This window comes from Olea europaea, chromosome 15 (genome assembly GCF_002742605.1).
Source record: "Olea europaea var. sylvestris chromosome 15, O_europaea_v1, whole genome shotgun sequence".
In the NCBI taxonomy this organism is placed as follows: domain Eukaryota; kingdom Viridiplantae; phylum Streptophyta; class Magnoliopsida; order Lamiales; family Oleaceae; genus Olea; species Olea europaea.
The window spans coordinates 17,248,151-17,258,089 of NC_036251.1; positions in this window are offsets into that span (position 1 = coordinate 17,248,151).

Here is a 9,939-nt window from a genome sequence, read left to right on the forward strand (position 1 = left end):
TCTATCTAGAGACAAATGTACGATTAGATTGAAATTTAGGAAATTTTTAGAAAGATCAATATTAGTATTAGAAGATAATATCATGTACAAAAATAGTAATTGAACTTTAAGTATTAGATTTGAAAATTATTATTATCAAGCAGAACAGACAAAGCATAATGAAGAAGAAGATGAAAGAGAATGTGAAAACTTTGAGATAGAAGATTATGAAAGTGAAGATGAGGTTAATATGTTAGATGAAGATAGTGAAGAAGACAAAAGTGAGGACGATGAAAAAGAATTTAGATATATAGATATGGAATGTTATAGAAATCTTAGAAAAGTTAGAGAAATAGAAAATTAGAATGTTAATAGAAAAGGACCAAGCAAACATAAAAACCAAGACAGAAGAAACAAACAAAATAACTAAGTTAGAAACATACTAAGAATTCGAAATAAGAAAAGATCCCATAAATACATAATATGATATATGAGGTAAGTACCATTTCCCCTGCGAGAGATTTTGAATGGGCAGATAAAAATTATAAAAGTTCAGGAAAAAGAGAAATAGAAGAAGGATGCAGTGTAACATTAGCAAGCAATAGATGATTAATCTTAGAATTAAATAATTACAAAGCTCAAGACAGGCTTAGTATTATAACTAAATGAGAAAATCTTGTAATTAGAGTATATAATAGTGTACCTATACAAATGACTGTAGAAAAAAATGTGAAATTACTTAAAAACTTACGTAGGAAAGACATCATTAGACATATACGTTACAGCAAAAAGATTAAATCTAGAAGAAATTAGAATAAGAATGGCTACATGAGATAATCCTAGAAATTTTACAAGTTTTATTAGAGAATTAATTAATGCTCTGATCCTAGTAGAGACAACACTTACGAACAAAATAATCCTAAAAGACTTAGAAAAATTAATATTAGTAATATGAAGTATATACAACCATTTTTGGGTTTGTTCGGTAGTGATTTTGAAACTTGATTTTTCGATGTTAGAGAGAAAAGTGAGTCCTACTTGTGAGAGAAGAAATAAAAAATAACAGCTGTAATAGTGAAATAACAATCAAAAAATTATTTTTTTGGGAAGAAAAAATCAATAACAAACATGCACTTTATTAGATTTTGAAGATTAGCAAGTCCAGCAGGTTTAGTATTAGATGTACCTATACTTGAAAGGTTATATATAAAGGTACCACCACCATGGAATGATAAGATTAGAAAAGATGTAGAGTCAAGACCAACAAGAGAACTAACTATTAGTGCTACTTTAAAATTTATAATAGATAAATTTTTAAAAAAAACTCTATAGAAGAAATAGCAAGAAAGCAAATAAAGAAATTAAATTAGTCTTTTTGCTCAGATTTATATACACCACAAACCTATAATTATAGAAGAAGAAAGAAAAAAATGTATAAAAAGATTAAAAAATAAAACATAAATATAGTAGACAATATTAAGATAGAAAAAAGTATAATATTAGACCAAGTAGGACATACTATAAAAATAAAGAACCCAATTATAATAGATATGTTAGAAAGCCAAAAACAAAAAAGGATTGTAAATGTTATATTTGTGAAAATTCTAGACATTTTTCTAATAAATGCCCAAATAAATATAAAAATAAAGAAAATATGGCTAATCTATGATAATTGAAGAAATACAGTGTAATATTATAGAATTATCTGATAATGAATTTTGTAGTTTAATAAATAGTATTTACGCAGATGTAGAATTAGACAATTTAGAAATAATAAGTAGTCCTGAAGACAATTATAATAGTTTAGAAGAACAAGATTTTTCAGTCCTCGATACTAAAATGATGAATATAGAATAAGAATGGATTAAAGGACAAGGATTAATGATGGATAAATGTAATTTATGTAAAATATATCCAATACAAGAATAGAAATCAATGTAAAAATTGCTTAGAAATTCAATATAATAATTGTTTAGGAATTAAAAAATAAATTAATAATAAAAATAAAGACTATAGTTAAAATATAGAAAGATTAGAAAACAGAATAATAGATACAAATAATAGAATAGATAAAATACATGAGACATTAGGAGAAGTACAATATAAGATTAGAAATATAGAAATAAAAGGAAAACAACCTATAAATAATTGCACAGAATATAATTATTTAAAAACAGAAAATCAAGAAGAAATAATTTGTCAAATATCTAGAGTAAAGATAATAAAAAGCCTTAGAATATCCATAGAAATACGAATAAATAAAATGATAAAACTAAATTTGATAGCTTTAATAAACACAAGTTGTACATTTGACATAATTAGAAAAGATTTTAGTTTCTAGAGATTGTAGAAAGAAATTAGAATATGAAATAAGAAGGAGTCAAATGGATGGTAGTAAAATGGGATTCGAAGAAAGACTTTTTGATGACTGTAAGTTTAAATTTCAAGAAATGCAATATAATTTAACAAGTACATTAGTTCGTAAATTAATAAAAGATGAATTCATTATAGGTATAAAACTCTTACTAAATAGAAATGGAAGTTTAACAATTATTCCTGATGTTATAATTTTTGGAAAAAAAAAACACTTTTATTATTAATACTGTAGATTCATCAGAGTTGTGAAAGAAGCGTAGCGGACCCTTACATTCACAAACAGAAGCAGAGGACGAAAATCTAGATAATTTAGAAAGCTTAGAACGTTTAAATCATTTATCTCTAGAAAACTGAAAGACTGATTTCATACTAAGAATTAATAATATTTAATAAAACATCATCTAAGGTAGTTGATGAGTGCTCTGCACTCATGATATTTATGTCATCTAATTTGTTATTTTGCTATTCTTGAGAGTGTTTTAGAGCTTCTTAATGTGTGTTTTGATGTTGTGGTGTAGGTTGATGAAATTGAAAGAAATAAACAAAAGTTGGTGAAATTGGAGAAAAATGGCCAAATTGTAAGAGATCCAAAGTTTGGGGACTAAAGTGCAAATATTTAAAAGTTGTATTGAACCTCACAATGAAGATCCGAGAGTGCTAAGAGTCAATTGGATGAAAAAAGGTGTCAAAGGGATCAAATTTAGTCAAAATGTGCTCACAAATCAATTTCCAATTGAAAAGTTATGCATCGGAGTTTTAGCCTCATATTGAGACCCATTTTTATCATAGCAAACGATCAGGTTGATGAATGATACCTAAAGCAAAATTGTAGCCCTTTGAATTAGCTTTCCAATACATCTTGAATCATCTCAATTGGACATCAGATGCAAAGGTTATGCTAAAAACACTGAAAAATGTGCAGTTTGCCATTTCGACAGAACCGAGCATCGTAGCGCCCATATGACTGAAAATTAACATAACAGGTTGCACCGCAGCGCCCATATTTGGCGCCGAGGCGCCGGATATGCAGGAGAACGCGTTATTATGTTTTTGGACTCTTTTATTGGCCCAATTCAACCCTATTTCATCCAAGAACCCTAACATACTATAAGTACCATTCAAAAATCCTATTTTCAGGAGGGATGGAAGGGGGCAAGATTGAAGAATTCAACCACACAATTTGAAGTAGACAAAATTTGAAGACATCAAAAAGAAGGAGGAACAACATCAAGGAAGAAGATTGAAAATCTACCCAAAAGACTAGTTTTTTCTATCCTTTTTCTTATGTTGTTTATTATAATTTGTATGATTTTCATTTATTATACCAAGAATTAAACAATTTATCTAGGGGTTTGATGTAACCGAATCAAGATTATGGTTTGATGATTTTATAATTATTTCTTTGATTTTTCTGCATATATTTAATTGTATCACGATTTTAATACTTTCAATTGCCTGATCAACAATTGGATGATTTGATGCTAGTCAATTTCGGTGCTCGAGAGAGTGGGAATTTAAGCGTGATCATAAAAGTGATACAACATAGAATTTATAGATTTCGAGATAAAGTATAAATTTGTGAAGCTTACTCCATAAAAGAATCGAATCTTTATTAAATTCTTGATTTTCAATTTTGAGCAGAGATATTAGAATTGGGATCTAGGGTTAATTTCTAATTGGTGCTCGAGAAAGGGGGTTAGAAATACATTAGGATTCTTGCTTTTAAATATGGAAAAATTAATTGGAATAATTTGAATTCGTTGAATCATAATTGAAAGTTAGGTGAAATCAATCCCTAGGCCCTCTCATTTGATAATTTGTATTCCCCAAATTTGTCACATCCAATCACGTTAGTTTAGTTTAAATCGTTCATTCATAAAACATCAATTCAATCATACATTCATTTAAATAAAGTAGAAATTGTATAATTATAGTACTTAGTGAAAATTAAATACAATCCCTGTGGGTTCGACACTCTTACTTCAATACTATATTACAAAACTTGACACCGTACACTTGCGGTTAAACCGCATTGGATAAAACTTGTGGCAGTAGATAGTATAGATAGAATTTTAGAATTAGTTGAAAAAATACAGATAATGAAAAAGACCCTATAAAGTATTGAGATAAAATTAAACTAGAAGCTAAATTAGAAATTGTAAACGAAAATATAAAAATTAGAATACCAGAAATTAAACATACAAATCAAGAAATAGAAGACTTTAATACACACAGATTAAAGAGTTGTTAAATTTAAAAGTAATAAGGCCATCTAGTAGCTAACACAGATCAATAGCTTTGAAGGTTATAAATCATAGTGAAATTAAAAAAAGAAAAGCAAGAACGGTTATAAATTATAAAAGACTAAATGACAATATTATAGAAGATGCATAAAGGTACCAGATAAAGACATGTTAATAAGTAAAATATAAAATAATAAAATATTTTGAAAATTTGACTGTAAATTTGGATTTTGGCAAATAAAAATGGCAAAAGATTCTATTCCTTGGATAGTTTTTATTACACCTCTATGACATTTTTAATGGTTAGTCATGCATTTTGGATTAAAATATGCATCATCTATTTCTCAAAGGAAGATAGATAGTATTTTTAATTCTTTTTCATTTATTTGTGTATATATAGACTATATTTTGATACATAGTAAAAATCTAAGGAATATGAAGCATTTAGAAATAATTTTAAATAAATTCATAGAAAATGGTTTAATTATAAGTAAAAAGAAAATAGAAATAAATGAACAAAAAATTGAATCTTAGGAATAATTCTTGGCGAAGGAGCTGCAATCATATATAGTACAAATAATTCCACAATTTTCAAATAAAATAGCAGAAACTAAAAAATGATGAATAGCCTTTTTAGAAATTTTGATTTATGCTAGGCATTTTATTAAAGATTTAGGAACGAAAGTGAACCATTGTATAGTAAGTTGTATAGTAAAAGACAAAAATAATTTAATAAATCAGATATAGATCTAGTTAAAAAGATAAATGTGGAGGTTAGAAATTTACCACTATTAGAATTACCTCTAGACGGTGAATATAAAATAATAGAAATAGATGGATGTTAACTAAGATGGGGAGAAATTTTATATTTCAAACCAAATAAATATAGTGATAAAAATGGAAAAAAAAAAAAAGATTCATAGATATGTTAGTGGAAAATATAAGATAAAGGAAAATATTTAACTAGTTAGATTATGAAATAATGGGCATCATACATAGTATAGTCAGCTTTAAATTATTCTAAAATACTTAATTTACAATTAGGACAAATTGTGAAACTATAGTGAAATTTATTAAAAAGACAAATTTTAATAAAATAAGATATAAAAAAATGGTTAAAATTATATATGAGACATTGAATAGTTATAAAATCAATATAGATCACATAGATGGGAAAAAAATATTTGAACAAATTATTTAATTAGAGAAGTTATTAATTTTCTAATACATTATCTTCATGGTGCATATGGATCGGAGGATGACAAACTTAGGGAGTGTCACTCTACGAGTGGCCCTATAAGGATCTAATCGCCAATTCAAAGAAAATAATTTAAAAAGACTTCTAAAAAGGGAGCATTGTCTACTAGATAATCTTTGGATGATGCGTGACTCTAAATAGAAATTAGATAGTATTAATGCTTTAGCTAATCATTTCAGACAAATTCATAATCAAGTAGAAAACAGAAATTTTAGTTTCTTTGCAGTTATTAAAGATAGAAAGCTTGGTATATATAATTATTGGTTGAAAGTATTGCAAAAAGTAGAAAGATTTTCATACCCTTTTTTTTAAAGAATTTTACATATTAGAAGAATTTTTGAATTTTTTAAGAGAAATTATAGGATTTAACTTTTATATGTCTTGAAAAAATTGAACTATGACTATTCAAACTGCAACTTCTCAAGCATCATCTTTATCATCATTAATACAATTTTATGATAATTATGAAATCATGACCAATGTTGTTAGAAATTTAAATATTACAAAATTTCATTAGAAGAAAGACTATAAATCCTTAAAGATTAAGTCTCTTCATCTCAACAGACTATTAGTGAATATCAAAATAAAATTTTTTAGTTACAAGACAACCTAAAAAGACTAAGTTCTAGAGAAATTGTTGAAAAACCCAAGTCCAAAGATATTGCATCTACAAGTAGAAAATATTCTAACAAAATAGAAAAACTTATTGAATTAACAAATTCTACAGCTATAGAGCAAGAAAATACTTTATATGAATTAGAACAGAAAATTAGCGATTGTGCCAATATTCTTAGAAGTTCTATAAAGGAGCCAGTCGTCCAAGAAATCTTCGTTTTTTTTAATTCTAAGCTATTATCACAACAAAAATTGATAATTCCTTAAACATGACCCCCAAAATATGAATCATCTATTAAAAATTAAATTTTTCTTAGTCGATTGAAAAATCACCCTTTAATGATCAAATTGATTTCCAGACCACATCTTGTAAATAATGGTATAGTAGTTCCAGCTTATCATCGTATTTTAACATTCGAAGGAGCCAAAAGATTTAGATCTTCTTCAAAGGCCAATGCCAAAATAAAGATTAGATAGATTGATTATGAAAGATGGATCTCAAAATTGTGACAATGATGGAAGTTCAAAATAATGATTCCAGATTTGTAGTACAATGGAACGATGGAGTTATTTTTTGTCAAGAACATCTCACTATAAGGGTTAAAATAGAAAAAATTTTAGTACCAAATATTTAACAATCATCAGAAGTAGGACAATCAGATACAGAAGAAGAATAATACATATCTAATGGCAAAACTAATGAGATGGATACAGACTTAGAGAAAGCTAAATATAATTAGGGATGTCAACGAGTCAAATCAAGTCAAAAATCAAGGCTAGGGCTCAGCTCGAGCAAAATGAAATGGGCTTTTTTCGAGCCAGAGCCGAGCAAAAGCTCAGCCAAAATAACAAGGCTCAGGCCTTAGTGAGCCGAGTCGAGCCAGCTCGATTTTTTCTCCTTTTTCTTATATTAATTATAAGGCACTTGGTTGCCTAAAAAGAGGCAATATTTAGGTAGCCAACTGCTACCTGTATTTAAGGCAGCTGCCACCTGCCTTTGATCACTTAAGTTCAGCCCAAAACCTCAAAATGAGGTTTGGCTCGAGCCTCAAGCTAGGCCGAATCACGGGGAGCCCAAGTCGACGAGTTCAATTGACATCCTTACATATAGATGATGGATAGATAAATACAATAATTGAAAAAGAAGAAAAATGTAAAGGAAAAGCAGATGAATAGTACTCAAAGGACAATTATCAGTAAAAAAAGTAAAAAAATGGAGTTTGAAGACAAAATTTCTCAAAAGAATCCTTACATCTGTAAAATAACATTTAATCCTTTAATCACACATTAGTAAAGTTGTATAGTATTGATTACTTTTACTTTAATTGCAAATCATACACCTGTAAAATTGTACAATATTAAAAGAATAGAAGTAATGTATCAATGTCTGCCAGTACCAACACCACTTACAATAGAAGACACACCGAAAGAAAATACAAAGCACACCATATATTACTTGTAATAAAAAAAATTCTCTAGCAATCACTGTACATTCAAAGACTTCAAGTTTTTTAAAATTTTCTTTTACTTTATTCATTTTTGGGGCAAGGCCTAAAAGAGGAAATACCAAGTGAGCAATTAACTTATTAAACATAATATTTTATTTCCTTTTCATATATATTTCTAACGGTCTTAGCATCTTTATTCTAAGATTCCATGACCAACGAGATAAAGTAATTCTCTAAGTTAATTCGATTATTTTGCACCCTAGTTTAGGGAGTTGGTTCAAGCCTTGTAAACATGATGAAAATTTTGTTGGTTATAGGCTTAAGCATTTTTTAGACGGTGAAGAAAAAAAGCTATAAGAGTGTTTGAAAAAAATTAAAGAAATTAATTTGCTGAACGGTAAAGCATTCTAAGACCATTACAAACATATGATTTTTAAAGTTCTCATATTTTATACTATTAGACAATTATACTTCATTTATTCTACTTTGTTGTTCAATAGAAAGTTTTAAAGAGTTTATTGATATTTGTGTAGAATATCGAGAAATTGGTAGATTAGCTGTTATAGAAAGCCACCTATTATCCGCATTAAATGGAAATAGAGGTGATTTCTCTTTACAGATCAAGAAGCAATTCACTGAACTTTCTATCTCTCAGTGCTGAGGTTTCTTGATAAAAGATCTTAAAGATTATATGAAAAGACAAAATGACATAAAAAATTATAAGGGAAAATAATAAAAGATTTCCTTTTTTAGGACAAAAGATATTTTAGCTCTAATAGAAAAGATATATATATATATAAGAAAACCATAATGAACTAAGCCTTAAATTATGCCCCTTTAGCCAATCTTCAACTGCCCTATGCAAAGTATCAATTTAGGCTTAGTTTATAGCTTGTAGTGTTGTTAAAAACCATTCTATCTTGATTCTAGTAAGAATCTTTAGGAAATAGTCCAATCTCATAACCACAACCTTATGACAACTCTTATATAGGTGAGTCCTTTAAAAGAAGGTGTAACTTGCACCTTCTGGAAATTCCAACCTCAATACTCATTCAAGATTTACATGAGTGTGCCCTCCAAAAGTACATACCCTCATGATATTACCCGCCTTAGTACTCATTCATTGTCAAACCTTTCCTAACATCAAATAACATAGCATTTGTGTAAACAAAAAAGTCTGTAATCAAAATGAAGAATGTACTTCAACCAATATGACCGTACACCAAAAGGATGAGCACATTTAGTATGGTGCTAATACGAGTCAAGCAATACATATTCTTTTTATCACATTAAACCTTTTTCATGGAATCTCCAACCACAAAGATTATGGTATTCCTTGAGATGACTTCCTTGAAAGCTAAAGTCCATTGCAACAATGATTTAGTTATGTCCCTCATTGATTACAATTTATTAATGTCTGTCTTGGACAATATAAGTATCATCAATTTTAATTGCACAAATATTTTCACTGAGCCCTTATTCTTCATCGGTACATTTGACATATCTGCAAATCTTCTATATACTTTCCCAAAATAACATTGTGTCAATATTTAGAATCAAAGATTATTCTTCTTATTTAATTATTCTCATGAATGTGAATACGAATCTATTTTCATCTTTCTACGGAACCAATCTTCTCATTTACGATCAATATGTTCTGGAACTCTTCTTGAACGAATATATTTCTATGAAAAAATAGAACGTCTTGTAAACATCTTTGTTAAGGATTTTCAGACCAATCTATGCTTGTTCAAGGATCCTCTCATGCATTATGTTAGGTATTATAATAAGATAAGCACGTATAAGAAATTCCTTAAATTGACCTTTAGTAACACTTTTGAGCAATGTATCCATTGAGCTCTATTTTTAACACTTTTCAAAAATCATTTTCACAACGCCAATGCCAACACCAACACCAACACTAAAATTAAGACAAGGCATAGCTATCCAAAATTTTAAACACACCCAAATTTCAAAGATTCCCAGCTTGTGGATGTGGAACTTGTTCACAACAAAACTA